This window comes from Hevea brasiliensis, chromosome 6 (assembly GCF_030052815.1).
Source record: "Hevea brasiliensis isolate MT/VB/25A 57/8 chromosome 6, ASM3005281v1, whole genome shotgun sequence".
In the NCBI taxonomy this organism is placed as follows: domain Eukaryota; kingdom Viridiplantae; phylum Streptophyta; class Magnoliopsida; order Malpighiales; family Euphorbiaceae; genus Hevea; species Hevea brasiliensis.
In genome coordinates this window covers 13,336,033-13,358,090 of record NC_079498.1, presented here as the reverse complement: position 1 = coordinate 13,358,090, position 22,058 = coordinate 13,336,033, and the positions used below count along the sequence as shown (strand labels likewise).

Below are 22,058 nucleotides of genomic sequence, written 5' to 3'. Positions count from 1 at the left end.
CAAGTACCAACCCTGATTCTCCTCTTATCCTGTTCCTTCCTAATTGATCTCCTTCTGTGATATCTTCTATTGTTCTCTATGCCTATCTTGTGTTGTATTCCACTATCTGTTCTATTATCTGTCCTATGGACTAACTTCTTTACTCACATCCGTTCATGATGTGGGAACCCTTGCTCATTTAACACTACACCTGAGCGCCGGCATGGCGCATCACTTTCGGTGAACGCCCTACACCCTTGCATATTTCTCACTACACCCGGACTCTGATGTAGTGCATCATAAGTAGAGGATGACCCAACGTTTATATCATTTGAATCCATATCATAAGGTGTGACGAAAGTTTTACGCTGGTTGTTACCTATTGCAACCCTCCTCCTTTATCAGGGCTTGGGACCGGCTAAGCGCAAACTTTTATATCATTTGAATCCATATCATAAAATGTAGAAAGATTTAAGAAACCTCATATCTTCTAAAATACGTTTAATGGAAATAATAATAGACAAAGGTAAAGTTAGAATACTTTTTTGATTTTCTAAAATAGTAAATAAAGTGAGATAATTTTTTTTTTCTAAATTATCTATTGCAATGGAATGAATGGGAGTACATAAATTTCAAGAAAAAAAAACTTAATTTAATATATATATATATATATATATATATTGAATTGTATTAATTTAAAATAATTATTATTAAAACTTCAAATTCATAATAATTGAATGCAGATATTAACATCTACTTATAGATAATATCATCTTTATCCTTCTTGTCAAATTATTAAGTTTATTAATGTGTAATTATTAATACAAATAAATAAATGAGAGATTTTTTTTTAACATAACTTATAATTTATTTTTATATAGCTTGATTAATTATAATAAAATTAACTTTAGTTCGATTTGGTTTAATTCAGATTTGATTTGATTTTTTATTTGATTCCTACATTATCAATTCTTTTTGGTTTTAATTCTGGTGCAGTTCTACTTAAGAATTGATATTGATACCAAACTTTCCATTTTTTGATTTTTAGAAACTAAATTTGAAATCAAACTTCAATTCTAATTTTGATTCTGTCCTAAGCATTTTCGGTATAGTTTAAATTCTAGTTTTATGTCTATTTCAATTTCAATTTTTGTTCCAATTTCAATTTGAATCTCAACTTTTACACTTAAAATTACAATATTCTTGTTTTCATTTTAAAATACTAAAAACAATTTAAATCTTAAATTATATACGCTTATAATTAAAAGATAAATTAGATTATATAAATATTTGATATCTTAATTACGCATAAATATATATAATTTTATTAAAATTATAAATATACCTAAAAAACATGTATATATAATTGATTCTTTGATTTTGATAAAGATGTAGAATTAAACTAAAATAATAAATATGTTTAAAAAAAAAACTAAGATGATAAATATAAGTTTGGTATGGTTATTTTTTTTACAACAACAGTTCTTTTTCAATTTTATATAATAGAGTACAACCAAAACACGTTTAATTAATAGAGAAAATTATTATTTAGTCTCTATATTTTAATAAAATTATTTACTTAGTCTCTATATTTTATAAAATATACTATTTAGTCTATATATTTTGTTTCTATTAAATTATTTAGTCATTTCATCAATTTTTTCATTAGTCAATATCAGTTAAACTATTATTTAATCTTTTTATTTTAATGAAACTAATTTGTTAGTCTTTTTATCTTGAAAAACACATTAACTAGTCTTGTAATTTGATTTGTTAACTATTTATCTCATATTTATTTTTTTTATACCTAAACTATCATAACCCTCTCTCTCTCTTTATTTTTCTCTTATTCTCTCTTATTTCTCTTTCACCATATTTTTTCAGCTTTGCACCCACACCGTTCTTTCCTTCATTCTCTTTTTGCTTTCATGTTTTGATAAAAAAAAAGGGTACAATTTGTCTGTGCAAAAAGATTAAACAGTTCTCCTAGTCTCTAAGCATTCAAAGAAAATTATTTACCAATAGAGAAAATGTCACATCTTACCCCTCTATAAGGCATAACATGATCTCGTAGAATACCTAATGAACTACCGAACTTCACCTACCGATAACTCATTAAGTACCCTACAAGGGATTTTAAAACAATTTTCTTACTTTTATAAGTGGTGAGCATTTTCTAATAGATATTAAAATATTTATTTAGATTTTGTAAACTAGTTAAAATTTTTGTCCCATTTTATTTTTTCGCAAATTTTATAAAAATTTTGGCAGAGTGCCATCTGTATTTTGAGAAAACAGTTCTTCAAATACTTGTAAAAAGCACTTCCACTACTTTATCTCACAACTTCATCAATTTCCACAACTATCTCAACCAAATTCAACATCATTTCTCAATTTCCAAAATTCAACAATCATTAAAATACTATTAATCAATTTCATTCAAATTAAAACAAAATACTTTCGTTCATATTTCATTAAAGATAAAACAATTTATATACATCGTTACAAAAATTTACATTAGGAAAAATCCAAACCAAACCAAAATTTATTACAAGCTTAATGCACTTTATATAACTGCTCATAACCAATTTTACATGTCCATACAGTTACATACATCAAAATAGTTTTTCCAATCAGGATATAAAATATACGATAGAAGAACTTAGGTAGGTCGCCCACAATCCCTCCTCACTCACTGTTGTTTCTCTCTCTCTCTCTATATCTGAAGAAAATAACAGCTATCGCTGAGTACTAGGACTTAGTAGTGCACAACATACTAAAATAATCTTTAGGCGGAATTTAAAACATATTTATTCAAAAATTAAACTGAACATGCGATATCAATACAAAACATGATTTACAAGATTTTAGTACAATTTTATTTCAAAAGTCTCAAAACCGTTTACATAAAAACACACAGTTATATCATGCCATTCGAAACAAATATAATCTCAATAGCCAGAGGCTAAGGAGAAGTCACAACACAAGACTTGCTAGCTCAAATATATGGGAACCAATTCTTTTTCTTCTTCTACTGGCATACACCTCAACACTTCAGCCAGAGAAGGAATCAAAATTCGAAACTGATTTCCCCCACTAGTCATGCTAGTGAGGTGTTCAAATATATGGTCATGACACTGTGGTTTCAAAACTTATCTTAACAATTTACTAAACATTTATTTTCATTTCAAACATACACAAATAAACTTTCAACAATTCAAAGCAACAGCATAATACACATTTCATGCACTTTGTAAATGAATTTTTAAAGCATATTGATGTTGTGCATAAACCTTAAGCGAGTTTTTTCTCGGTATTCTTTTCCACTGAAACACACAATTTCACAGTGTTTCAGTATCACAACTCATCATAAATCTAAAAATAAATTCAAATTCACTTATACCTAGCTTTAATATGCTAAACTTGAGTTCTTTAAATTTTGTATTTCAGGGTTACTATTTATGACACTATTTAAGTCAATTTGTTGACTTTCTAAGGTTTAATAGGTATGGGAATTCCAACTATACTCACATACCACATTTTCGTTACCAATTTTGTTAGTTTTGGTTGTTTTCTCAAAACTTAAGTCTTTTAGGTAAATTTGCAAATTTTTAGTTTTGGTGTCTTATGTTGTACTGTTCCATTGGTCATTTTGCTATTAGAATTTGGCAAAATTTTCTTCATAGAAAATGTTCCCTATTGTCTTAAATTTATTCTCCTTTTTGAATCACTCCAATTGGAGTTTTGTAGCTCAAGTTATAGCAATTTGAATCATGGCTGCCGGATTGGACTTAACAAAATTTTTAGGCAAGTGCAGTTCTGCGCGCTTTAGGTCAACAACTTTGGGTGGCTAAATGACTTGGTTAAGGGCATAATTTGGGTTTGTATTCTTCATGAAAGTTTTAGGTCTATATCTCAATTTTCTACTGGTAAAAGTTCAGGTCATTTAGACCTGCCTAGTCCAAGTTATGGCCAAATGAATAAATACTATTTATTTAGTCATTTTTGTATAGGTCAGATTGCCTAAGTCCGGATTTAGTCAATTTGTTCACTAGGTTTTGGTCACTTTTTGGGCATGATTCCTGAATGAAAAATGTGTCATTTTGTGTCTAGTTTCATTCTCAATTGGCCTTATAAATTTTTAATTTTGGTCCCTGAAAGGGACATTGGTCCTGCTGCCTGCAGCATGACCCTAATCACTCTGAATTTAAACTTAATTATAACAATTCCAACATACCTCAATTGGTCACAAATGACCATTTCCCAACTCCAACAAGGTCAAACACATTATTTAACAAATTCTCACATTTTTCCTCCCAAAACCCTAGGTCCAAAACCCTAACTTCCATGTTTAATTCATTTGTTGAATTCTAAATGCATATTTGATATTTATACATTCATTCACACTTAATTAATTCATAATTTGCATCAAAATCTTCCATCCTCAAACCTAAACCCTAGCTGGATGAATTTCTATTTGGTCCCTCAATAATTGTTTTGTTATGATTTTAAGTTACTTTCTAAGTTAATTAAACTAAAACATAATAATCTAACTACAAATTTTCAAGTTTAGATCTCCAACCTTGTGTGAAGCTTTTCTATCCTTTTAATTCTTCAAATTTTCTTCTCTTTCTTGTGCCCAATCTCTTGTCCAAGCTTGATTATTAAAGTTTTGTTGAGAGAGCTATGAATTTTAGGGTGGGAATTTAAGGTTTGTAAGAGCTTTTAGGTTCATCAATGGTGGAAAGAATACAAAAAAAAAAAGGGAGAGAGGAAAGTGATGGGAACAATGGAGAAGATGACTTTTAAATTTTGTTTTTATTCTTTGTTGGACTTAGTCAAATAAATAAAATAAATGGTAATTTATTTATGAGGTCATGCTCATGTCATGGGGTGATGTCATTAATCTTATTTTCTTTTTTTTTCTTTTTTCTTTCTTTTTCCTCACTTCTTTAATTTAATTCTATATTTCAAAATTTTCTTTTCTCTGATTTTATTGAATAGTTAGGTCAGGAGTCAGCTCTAGGGGTGAATAGACCAAATCGCCCCTCACCGGTTCAATCCTGTTTGCTAGTTATTCGATATTTACTTTTGCACTCGACCTAATTATTTTGACACCTTAACAATTCTTTTTGTGATTTTCTTTCTTTTCAACTATGTTCACAATGGTCCTAGGATGCGGCGCACATTTTTATGGTTGAAATTTAAGTGTAGATTGACCATGTGCTCGTTCAAGAAAAGTCCATCATTTGTGACTCTCGGCTCATTTAACCTCTTATGTTCTGTTTTTCTTATTTATTCTTAACTAATTGACAATTACTAATTATTTGTGTTCAGGGCTTATCTAGTTGTCTTAAACGTGGGTCTACTTCTCTTAATTATCTGGACCGACACCAGTCATCGGAACAGTGAAATATACCAGGCTATGCAAATAGGGGTGTTATAGAAAACAAAAAATGATGTCTAAGAATATGCTCTTTAAAATATTATATATATTTTTTTAAAATACAGTGACTAACTAATTAGTTTCACTGAAATAGATAAACTAAATAGTAATATTTTTCAAAATACAATAATCAACTAATTAGTTTTCTAAAAATAAAGGGATTAAATAGTAATTTGATTAGTATTAACTAATGAAAAATTTAATGGAGAGGCTAAATAGTTTAACAGAAGTAAAATACATGAATGAAATAGTATATTTTTCAAAATATAGGATTAAATAATTAATTTCATTAAAATATAGACTAAATAATAATTTTCCCTAACGAATATTCTAAAAATAAAATCAAAACTCTCTTTCTTTCGTTGTAATTTAATTAAAGTTTAGCTTTTTATGCATGAATAATGATCTTTTTCCTCCAAAAACAAAACAGACCAATTGTGCTAGTCATAAAAATTAAAGTAGCAAGTTGACAAATTGAAGGTGAGTTTTGGAGGAGTGCATAATCCAAATTGCATTAAAAATGTCTAAAATAAATGAACTACTATCATTTAATTCAATGACATTTGGATAGCAAAATGAAAGCCTAATTAATATAACTATATTAAAAGTGAGTTCTCATTAAAAGGTAAATAAATTGAGAAACTTCAATTACAAATTAGCCCTTTCCTAAATAAAAATGCTTCATTGACATGTGGAAGTTTTATGGTCTTTTTGCTCTCGATTTTTTTTTGTCCTTGTTGTACACTCCAAAACGACGCCGTCTTTCTCTAATATATACTTTGATTTTTCTTTTCTTTTTTTTTTTTCCCCTTTCTGGCCTTTTTTGTCTTGCATCACTTCCTACTTTGAGCCTCGAGTGTGCTCATTCGTTGTTCATATTCCTTTGGCCTTTATCTTCCTTTAACATCTACTATTTTCCCCCCCTCTTTCTTGCCCTTTTTTGTCTTGCATCACTTCCTGCCTTGAGCCTCGAGTGTGCTCTTTCGTTGTTCATATTCCTTTAATTATTGATGTTTTAGATGCTATTTTTTTTTTCATTGCATCCGTGCTTGTTTCTTTTTTGTTTTGTTTCCTTTTTTTAGAGGGTATTTTTATAGCAGTTTTTTGTTGTATTTGTGCTTTTTTCTCGAGTTTTCCTATCTTAAATGCATTGATTTTTTTTTTTGCTACATTGGTTTTAGTTTTGCCTTTCTTTTCCTCGACTGAAATCATTATTGGTGATTTTAAGGCGTGTTGGGCATTTTTATATCAATTCAAGTGTTTAGGTTTGAATAAGGGTTTGGTGCATTTTGTTGGGTTATTCAATTGTGGTAAGTTATACTATTATAGTAGATTGTAGGGTTTTTTTTTTTTTTTTTGGTATTTCCATACTCTTTGGTCTTTTACATACTAATCCCTAATGAGTTGACAGTGTAATCTTGCAAAACTACTTAATCTCTTGCTAAAAAACTGAAAAATAATTGCAAATCCTTGCAAAATTTACTAACATGGGTTGCTTCTCTGTTAAAGAGAAACTTTTCTTCTTTCATATTACAGTAGATTACATTTGTATTTTCATAATTTTGTTATTAATTAAAGCTATGTACACTTTCGTCTTTTTACATATTAATTTCTGTTGAGTTATCAGTGTGATATCTGCAAATCAACATAAATCTTCTACCAAATCTCTGAAAAATCTTTGCAAATCCCTGCAAGATTTACTATCAGTCAGTTGGTTCTTGCTTTCTTGCAGGGGTTTCGGCTGTCCCTTGGTAAACTATTGGGATTAATGGCTGCATTTAGTTGAGGTTGTTCAGTGTTATTTAGCTAAGTATATAAATAGCCTTTAATTCATCAGTTTCATTTATTGTTGGTTTTTTTCTCTAAATCAAGGTTACTTTGCATTCCTTTTTAAATGGGTTTATGTTGTTTCCTCTGCTTTTCTTTTGTACTATCATTTGGTTTTTTGTTTACTCTTCCTTTTGCTGATATTGTTGTCCTTTTATTTGGTATAGGTGCTGTCGGAAGTCTGTGCTTATTTATAGAGGTACTAAGCTTCATTTAATGTGTTTATTTATTCACCTTTTATTCTTGCTGATGCTTTTTCCTTGGTTTTCACTCTTGCCTTTTGTGTTTTTACCTGGGCTTGCTTTCATTGCTTTAAAAAAAAAAAAAATATCTTTATAGTTTTTATGCATTTTATAGTTTGTATATGCATTGGAATTATATTAGTTAGAATGTTAGGGATGTTTGTCTAAATGAGTATGTTATAGTGTATGACTGGAGGATAAATGTGTATAGAACATAGAGATTTCATTAACCCTTCCCATTTCTCTGCAATGTCTTAACTTTTTGTGAGTGCAGCAACAACTCAAAGCCAGGTCCTTAAGCTCCTTCATATTAATCTGCATTAGCATGTAAACAAATATTATAAATGTGTGTATAAATAACTTAGACAACTGGTGATATATAGAACTCTTGATTGTAGGTGATTCACCTAAGCTGTTTTCTATCTAGAGCAATGTAAGTTCCTATGATCCTCAACAAATAGAAGTCAGGGTTTGAGGTTGATGAGATAAAAGGTGGTGTGGCTAGTGGAAGCATCCCCTAGGTATGTTTCCTTAATGGGTTCGCTTGACATTATTGCCTCCACTTGCTATTCTATTTTATTTTTAATTTTTCTCACTTTTTTTTTCTATATTGCATACATTTTGTATTTGGTTTACTTTGGCCTATGCTATCATTAGTGTATTCAACTTTGGCTTGGTTGCACATGTTTTGCACAATCCTGCACGCAAATGTTTTTTTCTAGCCTTTTTAAGCATCACCATATAAGGAAGAGTTTTGGAGCATTTATGGAAGTTCAATGATTGTTTATAGAGATTTGCTAATGGAATGGATTTTGGTGGGCCTTGGGAACCTTTGATTTACTTTATGAAGTTTGATGTTTTTGTGGAGATGTTGTAATGGTGCAGCCTAGGATTCAAACAGAAAAATTTAAGACAAATGGGTAGGATTTTAGAATGGGAATTAGTGTGGGAAGAGTCAGCTTTTTGGCCAGATCTAGAAAGATCTAATTGTAAAAATTATGGACCAATTCCACATAAATGGGCATGGAACTGAATTATTTCATTCTATTTTTGGAAGACCAACTCATCTTTTTGTTTAATGGGTTTCATTCTTCACTCATATGATCAGTTGGAGATGATAGCAATATAATGATATACTAGGCATAGGTTGTTGAAGAATCCTACACTAATTAACCTTATGGAAATGATGTTGAAACTAAAGAATTTATTCTTTTTTGCTGTTGAGATGATTGAGCCGATGCTGAAGGAAGCTATGTATCTTTCTTTAATGTGATCCTCTTTCATTAGTTTGTAACTTTATTGTCTCTATCTTTTATATATCTTCCTATGTATTTCATGTTTTATTAATTTTGTGACTAAAGTGACATTGATTTGCCAAAAATATTTGTTGTTAGCTTTAATAAGTGAATAATATTTCATGCTTTGAACACTTGTTGTAACAGGGTATATTAGAGGACTTAAAAAAAAAAAAAAGGTATATTAGAGGAGTTCGAAAAAAAAAAGGCATATTAGAGGAATTAAAAAAAAAAGGGTATATTAGAGGAAGAATAAAAAAAGTTGTTCACTTCATTTTATTGAAATAATTTTCAAGTACAATAAGTGACAAGGTACACTTTAGCGAGCAAACACTTTAGTAAGTTAGTAATGAGAATGCAAAATTTTATGTTCATGAAATTGCTACCTATTGAGCTTTAGTTGAATTACCTTAATGATATAATTTGTAACTAATGAATATGGCGTGTGAATTCTGTTCTACTTTAAAATTTACTTTATGCATAATCATTCAATTTTTCCTTTGTTTTGCCAGTAAGCAAAGGCCATTCAGCAACAAGTCGACAGACTCACAGAAGACATAAATGTCATCCAAGGTTTGTGCTTTAATTTTTTTTTTTTGTGGATAATTTTAGTGGGTGTAGAAAGCATTTTCTTCTTTGACACTTATTGTTTGTATCGTTAATGTAAAATATTTAGCTTTATTCTTCAAGAAGTGAAATAAGATTCAGCTGATGAGTTTCTGCTACACATGAGTATACATTATTCTTCCCCAGATTTAGTCAGAATTTAATACTTTTATGGGCTGTTTTTCTTCCTTTACAATCCCTTTTTTTATGATATCTATAGAGAGATACCATTAGATTTGAGTGAGATATACATGGATATCATGAGATTCGGGCAGAAATTTTGCTTAACAAGCTTTGCCTTTTCGTAGGAGAGAGAGTGAATGAAGATAAGAGCGTGAGAGGATTGATATTTTATTTTTCTGGTTCAAATCTGATATTGAGAAAAAGTCAAGAGTTCTTGATGAACGAAAGGCAAGGGAAGAAAAAGATGTTGAAGAAGAAATGCAGCTCAACATTGCAAAAGAGTTTGATGAATTCATATCCCACCAAGGAGGTTTACAGTTGTTTATGTTTTTGTTTCTCTATGTGCTTAAGTTTGATTTAATTTTTCTTCTTCTATTGGATCTTATCACGTTAAGATTTCTTTTATTTTCTTAATGACCCATGAACTTGAAGATGAAGCACACAGGCCCCCACGGCGAGGTTTTATGTCCTTTGCTCAATAATCTTTTTCCCATTAATTTGTTTTTTAGAAGTTATTAATTTAATCGGATCATGATGATCAAGATTTTGTTTTTGCTGAAAATCACTTTAAATAGATTGCTATATTTATGGTTTTACTTGGTGGTGATGGTGGTTTGTATTTGATCCATTTGATCATTTTGAAGTTGTCTAATTGAGGATTTAATTGAGGAATGAGTAGTAACATTTTGATCCTTCAGGGGTATTTAAGTCAAGATGCTCTAGCTACAGTCAAGGAATTACTTCTGGATTCTACTGGAGGTGACCTTCAACTGTTTGCTCCTGGCCTGATGAGGTCCAATTCCACTATCACTAGAGTAGTTCTTTACATTATATTGATACACCTGATTATAAGTGTAGTTATCAATATTGTATTAAGTATGCCTTGCTAATGATGTTCATTGGTTTAGTTATAGACATAAAGTAGTTTTTTTTTTCCAAGTTCCCTACTGTGTTAGTGTCAATATGTTTATGTTTCTATATTTGTTTGGATTCTATATCAAACTCAATGATAGAGCACCGAATTTAACTAACTTTGCTGGCATAGTTTTCATGCTGTGCTATTTTATTTTAGGGTTGTATCTTTAATGTTTTTTTTTTCATGAATTCTCTATTGAATTCAATAACAGTGATATAAAAGGCTAATAAATCGAACCAACTAAAGCTCACCCACTTGAACTTAGAACTAGACAGCCCGCCTATCCGAGCTTGGAACTAGCTAGAGTTCTCCCATCCGAGCTCGGTACCTGATAGAGTTTGCCCATTTGATCTCAAAGACCGATAAGGAAAGCCTAAAAAGTGTTTTGATCCATTTCAAAGAGATCGGACAAGATCAAAGAGATCGGTACTCTCTTCAAGCTCGAACCAAATGGAGACCGTCCCATCGATCACACCACTGATCACACCTAATCCACAGCATAATCTAAGGATGATTACTATTGCAACTTAAATAGGGAATCAATGAGGATCTGACCAAAATTTCATCCCAATCACTATATAAAAAAAAAGAAGTAAAGTTTTAGAAACAGATATGCAAACAATACTCTCACTCTTATTATAATAAATACTCAATTCATAATCAGATTATTGACTTGAGTGTCGGAGCCACCACCTACCCTCACCTGTTCTTTGGTTTTCATGAGGTCCTTAATCCGGCCAAATCCAGTATTTAGGAAATCCACGGCAACATCAAACAGGATGTTAATTTAAAGGATTTTGTTGCCTTTTTTTTTCATGCTATGATTCTTAATATTAATGATGCATATATCTAAAAATTTTAAATGGATTAGAACATTCATGGACATAATTCACATATTGCAGCCTGAGTAATCTTGACAAAAGGATTAAAGATAGTTATTTGGCTATTATGAAATTGAAACTTTTATTTATTTATTTATTTCCATTTGCTATTATTGTTTTGCCTAATTAATCAATATAGTTTAATCAGTAAAACTAAACTGTTATTAGAAACTTATGAGTTTGTGTAGTGCCTTTGAATATGAGGAATTTTTTTGACCTAAAACTGAGTCTTTTTTTTGGCTTTGTTTGCTTTGCTGGACGATGATACAACTTAATACTTTATATTGTTGTTTGTTTCATATTTATTGATGCAATTGGTGCAGGAAATAAGCCAAAAAAAGGAAAAGAGTTGATCAAGTCCACAGATTGCTGAACAAATAACTGAATAAGAGAACTACCATATAAAATATTATCTCTACTTAATATAAGAAACATATGTTTTTATGGATTTCAATTCCACAGCAGCGCGCTGGTAACATTCTAATATTAAATACTAATCATACAACAATTCAAAAAATATATAATGTATTTAAATACTAAAAAGATGTTATTGTAAATATGTAAAATAATAGTTAAAACTTTGACAAAAAAAAAAATAGTTAAACATATCTATATAATATATAAATGTATAAAGGAAAAGAATATTCATTTGGATTTCTAAAAATATCCATAATAATTTAATGTTATATAATGAATACTAAATTTAATTGACTAATAAAAAAAATTAATTTTAAAATTTATTATATAGGAATAATTTTTTAATCAATTATAATTTATTTTTATAGATTAATGATAAAATTTCGCAGCTAATTACCTTTAACAACGACGCATTTGTCGCTAATATTTTAACAATGAAGCTATTTGATACAAATTTGTTGTTAATAATATTTAGCGACAAGTTATTCATTGCTAATACTTTTATCAATAAAAAGTTATTTAATACAAATTCATAGTTAATAATTTTTAGCATGACTTATAATTAATTTTAATTTTTAATATTACTATAATTGATAAAAAATTAAAATCTTAATATTATTTTAATAGTAATTATGCATATTATATAAATCCTATTATAATTCTAAATTCTTAATCGTATAAGTATTTTTAATTCACTAACAATTATTTAGTTTATTGTAATAAAATTAATAAACAATATTAAATACCAAATTTTACTTACACTAATTTATTTTTTTAATTATTCTAAATATTTACAAACTTATAATATTATAAAATGACTATTAAAAATAACTATTTAATTTACATAATTATAAAATTATTACTAAATAACTATTTAATTAGATAAAAAAATTTGTATTTATATTAATAGATATAAAATTCTAATCTTGTTTAATGATAAATCTTTTAGTTGTTATAAATTTGTAGCTTTTTTTTTTCAATGTTAGTAACGGATAATTTTTACATTTACACACTCTATTTTCATGCAATAAGATTCAAGTTTAATTAACTTTGATTTATAATGTGGTTTTTTTTCACTATATTTTTTTGTGTCTTTTTTTTTCCAATTGACAAAATATATATAAGTCTTTAAATTTTTTGAGCTTTTGTCATAGATATCATTCTTATAAGAGTAGTTACACGTGAGTGTGATCATTAAAATTTTGTTATTATTGCCAATATCAAATGAAACCAATATTTTTATAAATTCAATGATATTTATATACGCTAAGATAAATTGATTTTTTCTTTTTTTTATATTTAATATTTATACATCTTATGAGCTTGTGGATACCTTGGAAAGGAGAAGGGTGAATATTGCTTGCATTCAGGAGACTAAATGGGTAGGAGAGAAAAGTAAGAAAGTGGGTAATTTAGGGTACAAACTGTGATTTACCGGAAAGGAGAGAAATAAGAACGGTGTGGGCATAATCATAGACAGGACGTTGAAAGATGTTGTAATAGCGGTGAAAAGAGTAGGAGATAGAATTATACTAGTAAAGCTAGTACTAGAAGGAGAAACAATAAATGTAGTTAGTGCTTATGCCCCACAAATAGGACTAGATAATTAGAGTAAACAAATGTTTTGGGAAGATATGGATGATCTAATGTAAAGCATACCGAATGAAAAGAATGTTTTTATCGGTGGAGATTTGAATGGACATGTAGGAAGTGATAGACAAGGCTATAAGAATGTTCATAAAGGTTTTGGATTTGATAACCGAAATGAGGAGGGAAAAAGCATTCTGAATTTTGCTATGGCATACGACCTAATACTAGCAAATACCTAATTTTATAAAAAGAGAGTCACATTTAGTGACTTTCAAAAGTGGGCAACATAGAAGCCAAATTGACTTTCTCTTAACCAGGAAGATAAATAGAGCTCTATGCAAGGATTGTAAGGTCATTCCGGGAGAGGCTTTAACAAGTCAACATCGGTTAGTGGCTTGGATGTCAAGTTTAGGAACAATTCAAGTAAGGTTAAAAGAAATAGTGTAGCTCGAACAAAGCGGTGGGAGTTCAAAGGAGTAAAACAAGTGAAGTTTAAAAATGAGCTTCTCGAGTCCGAAGCATGGAAGCTGGATATGGAGGCCAATGATATGTAAATACATATGGCATCAAAGATTAGAGAAGTAGCTAAAAAAGTACTTGGAGAGTCTAGCGGACATGGACCACCCTCAAAGAGAGATGGTAGTGGAATGAGAAAGTACAAAAGGCAGTGAAGAGAAAGAGAGGATGGTATAAGAAATTACCTAAGTGTGATAATAATTAAGGGTGAGCATTCGGTTCAAAACCGAATTAAACCGAATCGAATTAAATTATGAAAACCAAATTACATATTTTAGAAATCGAACCGAACCAAAATGGATAAAAAATCAAATCGAACTGAAACGATTTATTTCGGTTCTGTTCGATTCAAACCGATCGGTTTTGATTTTTGATTATTTTTTAATTTAGACTTGATTTTCAAGTTATTTGATCTAATTTTGATTTTGATTTGAACTTAATAACCATTAATCAATGAAATTAAATAATTTATATATATGAAATTAAATATAATTCATAAATTTCCCATAAAAATAAATCAATTCAAAAATCGATTCGGTTCTATTTGGTTCGATTTGAATATATAAAATTACTATTCGATTCAGCTTGGTTTAACCTATTTTTTTTCTTTAAAATCGAACCGAACAAAAATAACCAAAATTTTTATAATATAAAATCGAATCAAACCGATTGAATTTTAAAACTGAACCGATTGAACCGAATTGATTCGAGCGCAGGTCTTTGAAAAGTTATATGAGAAACTTGGAACTAAAGAAGGAGAGAAAGATATTTATAGATTAGTAAGAAGGAGAGAAAAGAAATGTCAAGATCTCAATGAAGTTAGGTGCATTAAGGATAAAGAAGGAAAAGTGTTGGTGAAAGATGAGGACATTAAAGAAAGATAGAAAAATTATTTTGGTGATCTCTTTAATAATAGTCAAAATGGTAATAGCATGAATATAGACTATAGAGCAATAGAAAAGAATGTGAATTATACTAGAAGGATTAGATCTTTAGAAGTAAATGAAGCACTTAAGAGAATGAAAGTGGGTAAAGTTTGCAGACCCGATGGAATACCAATTGAAGTGTGGAAGTGTTTGGGAGATATGAGAGTGACAAGGTTAATTAAATTGTTTAATAAGATTCTAAATTCAAAGAAAATACCTGATAAATGGAGGATGAGTATTTTAGTACATATTTTTAAAAATAAGGGAGACATACAGAGTTGCTCAAACTATAGGGGAATTAAAGTCATGAGCCATACTATGAAGTTGTGGAACATCGATTATGTCATGATACTTCTATCTCTCCCAATCAATTTGGCTTGATGCCCGGTCGTTCAACTATGGAAACGATCTTTCTCATTAGAAGCTTGATGAAGAAATATAGAGATGCGAGGAAAGATTTACACATGGTTTTTATCAATTTGGAGAAGGCTTATGATAGTGTTCCAAGAGATGTCTTATGGAGAGTGTTAGAATAAAATGGGGTATCTATTAGGTACATACAAGTGTTGAAAGACATGTATGAAGGAGCAACTACTATTGTGCACACAGTGAGAGGTGTAACACCCTGAACCTCTAAGCTCTTAATAGTACCATTTTTGGTCTATGAACTAGTACTATTCAAAGACACCTTGAGGACCAAAAATAAAAAGAAAATTAATTAAGATAGACACAATAAAAATTCAAGTGAACAAAAAATCTAAGGACTCATCGGGTATTATGAAAAAGAAGGATTATGACCCGATGAGGGGCATTTTGGTCAATTCACTTCAAGAGTTGATTTTTGACCAAAATGTCAATTAAATTAAATGAAAATAATATATTGAATTATGAAGAAATTTTGAGGAAAAATTAAAGTATAAAATGAAAAGAAAAGAAAAGAAATAAAATTTAAGTTTAATTTCATTTATGACACAAATTAAAAATCTATAATTAAAAAAATTAAATTTTTGGGGTAAATATATAAAGGAGACAATTACACTAAAAATTAAAAAGATAATTTTCTCTCTCTTTCTCCCCATTGTGCCGCCACCCTGTCCACTCTCTCTTTCTCTTCTCTTTTCTTCACTTTCTCCATTAACACTTCTTCCCCATCTTTGATTTCCCCACTTTCCTTCCATGGGTCCTTCATCTATTAAGTAGAAAACATCAAAACATATTTTGATTGAGAGATTTAAATAAGAAGAACAAGAAATTGAAAGAGATTTGAAGTGGGAAAAATCATCAAGTGAGGTAAGCTCTCTCTTTCATGCTTGATTAACCAAGTATGCTTTGAATCAAGTTTGGGTGTGATGAATTTGCATGAAAAACATGCAAGAATCTTGAAAGGAATTTTTGGCTAGCTTGGGTAATCTAAGGTTTTGATGGTTTTGATTTAAATTTAACATGAACCCTAACTTAAATAAGGTAGTATGTAAGATTTGTGAAAGAAAATTGCATGGAATTTGCATGAATTGGAAAATGAACAATTAAGGTTCATGGGAAAATTTGGACTTTTAATGTATGAAGTATAATTAGTGTTTATAATGACAAATTATGGTTATTTGAAATCCCTTGAATGTGAATTGATATTGAGTTGATGAATGGAAGTAATGAAATGGTAGGATTGGAAAAAATTGCAAACTGGGGTTTTAAAAAATAAGGGGTTTTGCACTAGGAAGTGCCATAGATGTGTTTAATGTTAAATTATGGTCATTTGAGGTGGATTAAATGTGAATTGAGATTGGTTAATGGAAGTAATTGAAGAAGTGAAAATTTAACCATAGGCAACATTTTGCACACTTAGTTCAGTGTGCTTGACAGCCCATAAGTTGAGCTACACAACTTAAATTAGTGTAAAACCAATTGGAAATGAAACTTAAGACATAGGGTAGAATTTTCATGAAGATACCCTGCCTAAAAAATGACCATAAACTGCCCTAAATGAACCTAGAATTTGGAAGTGAAATTCTGGAAATCTGCAAATTGATCATATAAACAGTAAACTTTGCAAGGCTATAACTTTCTCTAGAAAATCCCAATTTAGGTGATTCTTGAACCGATAGAAACCTAAAACACAGTAGAACATTTCATATGAAGAACTTAAGGCCAAATTATGAACTTAATCCAATCAAATTGCTAAGCAAATTTGAGTCACCAAATCTGCCAAAATCTGAAAATCTGCAAATTAACCATATAAACAGTAAACTTTTCAAGGCCATAACTCTCTCTAGAAAACTCCAATTTAGGTGATTCTTGAACCGATAGAGACATAAAACATATTAGAACATTTTGTATGTAGAACTTGAAGCCTAATTATGTACTGAACCCAATAAAATTGCCAAGCAAAGTTGAGTCAATAAAATCTGCCAGAACATGAACAGTAACGTAAATAGTAATTTTTTCATGGCCATAACTTTCTTTAGAAAACTCCGATTTAGATAATTCTTAAACCAAAGGAAACCTAAAATATAGTAGAACATTTCATATGAAGAGTGTAAGGCCAAATTATGAACTTAACTCAATCAAATTGTTGGACAAATATAAGTCACAAAATCTACTAGAATTAACTTATGTGAACAGTAATCACTGTTTTGGCCCTAACTTGAGCTACACAACTCTGAATTAGGCGATTCAAAAATTAAAATAAATTTAAGACCTAGATGAACAGTTTTCATGAAGAACATATTACCAAATTATGATTGAAACTAGGTAAAAATTGGATTCAAAGAGTAAAGCACCAAGCTGTCCAAAAATTTCAAAACACTTTGAAATTTCAAATCTAACTTAGGGAGGCATTAGACATTTATGTAATGAGTACTTGGTAGCAATTGAGATGAGTATTGAGGCATTCTATTTTCATGTTTTCAGTAGAAAAAGAAGTTGAAACGGATGAGGAGATGTAAGTAACTAGAAAGGAGAATTATTAAAGGTTTGTGCACAACTAACCATTTTCTTTATTTTTAAACTTGTAAATAGTTTGGAATGAATTTATTTGAATGAGTTTGCTTTGAATGAGTTTACATGGAATGAAATATAGTTTTTCTTTTGCATTTGAGAAATTTAGGTGTTGCCACCTCTATATGGATTTTATGATGAATTGAATGTATTTGTTAGTTTGCAAATGTGATTGTTGAGTGGGAAACATTAGAAAATTGTTTTGAAATCACAGTTAACATGACAGTCCCTTTCGGATCTCCCCAATAGTAACGGCTACTTGGGGTTTGATATTTGATTATGATTATGTCCCCCATTAATAACGGCTAGTGGGGTGAGACTAGATGACTACTCATTAGCTAGCTAGCCCTTCCCTCATTAATAATGGTTAGTGAGGTTGAGATTGCTTTATCGTGGTGTACAACACGGCATTGATTGTGAAATTTTGTATCATGGTCTAAACTGTGTGTTATTATCGGCAACACTTACACATTGTGAACTATGATTTGTGAAACATGATTTCTTATTTAAAATGTGCTTTCAATAAATGGTTGCCATGGACTAGAGATTATGGTGATGTTTTTATGATTATGCAAAAATGTGATTTGTTATGTTTTGACAATTGTGCTTTATTCTAAGTTTTGAAATTTTTAGTTGTGCACCACTGAGTAATATACTCAACGATAGCTTATTTATGGTGTCGCAGGTAAGGGAAAGGAGAAGGCTGCTGAGTGAGAGACTTAGAGCAGTTTTTGTATTGGTTGTGGATATTTACATTAGGTATACCCTTGTAATCCTTTTGATGTATTTTGTACTTATATGTATGAATGTACGGACATTGAGTAGTTTGTATTAAAGATGCATTTTGAGTTTGTAATATTAAGTTTACTTTCCCTGATGAATGTAAGACTTGAAATGTAAATGTATTAATATTTTGATTGTGAAATGGATTGAAGCAAATCTTTTACTTAAGCTGCATTACGATTTCAATAGGTTATAAATATGGGTTTCTTAAAGTTTTAACCACCACCACCATATAGTTTTCCCCAAAATGAAAATAAAATAAAATGCTATGTTTCGTTTAAAATCCCTTGTGGTATATTTAATGGATTATTGGTAGGTGTAGTTCAGTAATTCATTAGGTATACTACAGGAACATGTCATGCCTTACAAGGGATAAGGTGTGACATGTTTTAGAAAAGGTCCCTTGGGTAAATCCCACATCTGCAAAGCACGGGGATGGTCTTGGGTTCAAAAAGTAATAATATATAAAATGGGAGAACTAATCACTAGAGCCACCTTTTGGTGGAATGGCCTGGAGAGTTGGAAGAACTCCAGGGTTAAGCGTGCTCGCTTGAGAGAAATCCTAGGATGGGTGACCTCCTGGGAAGTTCTCCATTCCACCTATGGGACAAAACTGTGAGGCTTATAGCCAAAGCGGACAATTCCTCTAGTGGTTGAGCCCGACTGTTACAATTGGTATCAAAACTACTCACGTGTCCTCTTGGGCGATGGTGGGGCAAACCTCAGCGAGGACGCTGAGTCCCGAAAGGGGTGGAGAAAGGTCCCTTAGGCAAATTCCACATCAGCAAAGCATGGAGATGGTCTTGGGTTCAAAAAGTAATGATATATAAAATGAGAAAACTAATTACTAGAGGCACCTTTTGGTGGAATGGTATAGAGAGTTGGAAGAACTCCAGGGTTAAGCGTGCTCGCTTGAGAGAAATTCTAGGATGGGTGACCTCGTGGAAAGTTCTCCATTCTACCTATGAGACAAAATCGTGAGACTTATGGCCAAAACGGACAATTCCTCTAGTGGTTGGAGCCTGACCGTTACAGGAGGGGACACAAGATATTTTCCTATCTCAGTTGGATTACACTAAGGTTCAGCTGTAAGCCCTTACCGTTTTACATTAGTTTTAAATAAATTAACGAAACATATACAAGAGAGTATCCCTTGGTGCATAATATTTGCGGATGATATAGTTCTGATAGATGAGACGCAAGGAGTTAATAGAAAGCTAGAGCTTTAGAGAAGTACTCTAGAGTCAAAGGGCTTTAAGTTAAGTAGAACGAAGATAGAATACATGTATTGCAAGTTCAGTGAAGGCCGAACTGGTGATAGGGAAGGAGTTAGTTTGGATGGAGTGATACTGTCCTAAAGTAATCATTTTAAATATATCGGCTCAGTCCTTCAAGTAGATGGGGAATGTAAGGAGGATGTTAGTAATAGGATTAAAACCGGATGGTTGAAGTGTAGACTTGCCATGGGAGTTTTATGTGATCGCAAGATTCCAAATAAGTTGAAAGGAAAATTTTACTGTATAGCCATACGACCGGCCATGTTATATGGTAGTGAGTGTTGGACACTGAAGGAGTCGTATATGTCTAAGATAAGAGTTGCGGAGATGAGAATATTAAGGTGGATGAGTGACCATATTAGACTAGATAAAGTCCGTAATGAAAGTATTAGAGAAAAAGTAGGAGCAGTACCAATTGAGGATAAGTTGAGAGAAGTGATATTGAGGTGGTTTGGTCATGTGAAGCATAGACATATGAAAACTCTAATTAGACAAGTAGAGCACATTAGGGTAGAGGATAGAAAGAAAAGAAGGGGTAGACCTAAACAGACTTGGAGGAGAGCAGTACAACATGACCTAGAAGCATTACACATTTTCGATAATTTAATCCAAAATCGTTTAAAGTGGAGAAGAGAATCCATATAGCCGACCCCAAATTTTTTGGATAAAGGCTTAGTTCAGTTGAGTTGAGTATACATCCTATATTATTTTCGATGATTAATATCATTTTTACATAAAAAAGTTTATTTTACATGTGATTGTATGTTTAGTTTAATTGTAGATTAATTTTAATTTGTTAATATCCTTATATTCATGAACATATTTTTTATTTTTAATTTATTAGTCAATTTAGTTAGGTTTTGACCATAAGATTATAAGAAAATTTAATTATTTTTTTACATATATTTATGTGAAAAGATATGCTCCACTCAATATTAAATTTAAGTTGTTATATTTTAGATTTATAAAATAATAAAAACAAGAAAAAGAAGAAAAATTAACCACTTGAAAGTAATAATTATATAATTGATATGTATTAATTAAAACTACATAATTAAATATATATTTTAATGTATAATGTATTTAAAACACACACATATATATATATATATATATAATGTATAGTTTAAAAAATAAAATATTTATTAAACATTTAAATAATACATTAAATAGGTGTTAAATTATTTGTATTAAACAATATGATAATATAAAATTTCAAGAATATAATAAAAATAAAAATTTTGTAATGATAATATACCAACCATAAAAATACATTTTAAAAATTATTTTATTTTATAATTTTATAAATAAATTTCTTTTACATTAATCTATTTATGAAACCTCATTATATAAATTAATATTACTTAAATTGTAAAAAATATAATATAGGTAAATTAAATTTATTTTTTAATAAAAAAATTAAAATAAGAAAGTTTGAAAAACTTAATTCAATGAGATATTTTCATTAGTTTATTATAATTTGTAAACATTCACTCATTTATATTTTCAAAAGTTATTATTATATATTTTTTCATTATATTAAATTTAAATTTATAATCATATTATTATTATTATTATTATATATCACATAATTTTTATAAAAATATATTAAAATATATTTTAAAAAACCTTTCATAAAAATATAATAATTTTAATCTAATAAACATTTTTATCTATATAGTTAATTAAAATAATATTAATATTTTGATTTAAATAATTTAATATAATATTTATAATATTATAATAATATTATCATATATAAAAACTTAACAAAAAAATTATATATAAAAATTTCTACGAAAACAATAATGTGTAACACGCGTTATAAAAAAAAAACTAATTCTTTTTAAATGACAGTACACACTTAGTTTAAGGTCGATTCAATGGTGGAAGACATATGATTCATTTGGTAGGCACAACTCGAGTCCCCACTTATTCAATTCCTATTCAAAAAGATAAAATAAAATAAAATGACAGTGCAGGAATATGGTAAGATACACCGAACTGTAGAAGCACCCATAATTAAAAAAAAAAAAAAAAATTGTTTGATCCACCAAAAACAAATTTTGCAAGTATAAAATTAATATTTCCTCGATAAAACAAATCGTTGCTGCTTCTTAATTTGTTCTGCTTCTACCGCAGCTTAAAAAAAATGTTAGGATCAAAGAAAAGTTTCCAGC

At 29.7% G+C, this 22,058-nt stretch overlaps 1 long non-coding RNA gene across 2 annotated transcripts; it reads left to right on the top strand.

Moving 5' to 3' along the window:
- Nucleotides 1-6,267: 6,267 nt before the first annotated feature.
- On the top strand, nt 6,268-10,270 carry LOC110664254 (uncharacterized). 2 transcript variants are annotated; one of them, XR_009149428.1, is made up of 5 exons: nt 6,268-7,212; nt 7,420-7,451; nt 7,893-8,015; nt 9,302-9,362; nt 9,704-10,270. It is a non-coding gene; the product is annotated as an uncharacterized LOC110664254 (long non-coding RNA). The 2 variants fall into 2 exon arrangements; XR_009149427.1 differs by having other exon boundaries at nt 6,274-7,451.
- The last annotated feature ends 11,788 nt before the right edge of the window (nt 10,271-22,058 follow it).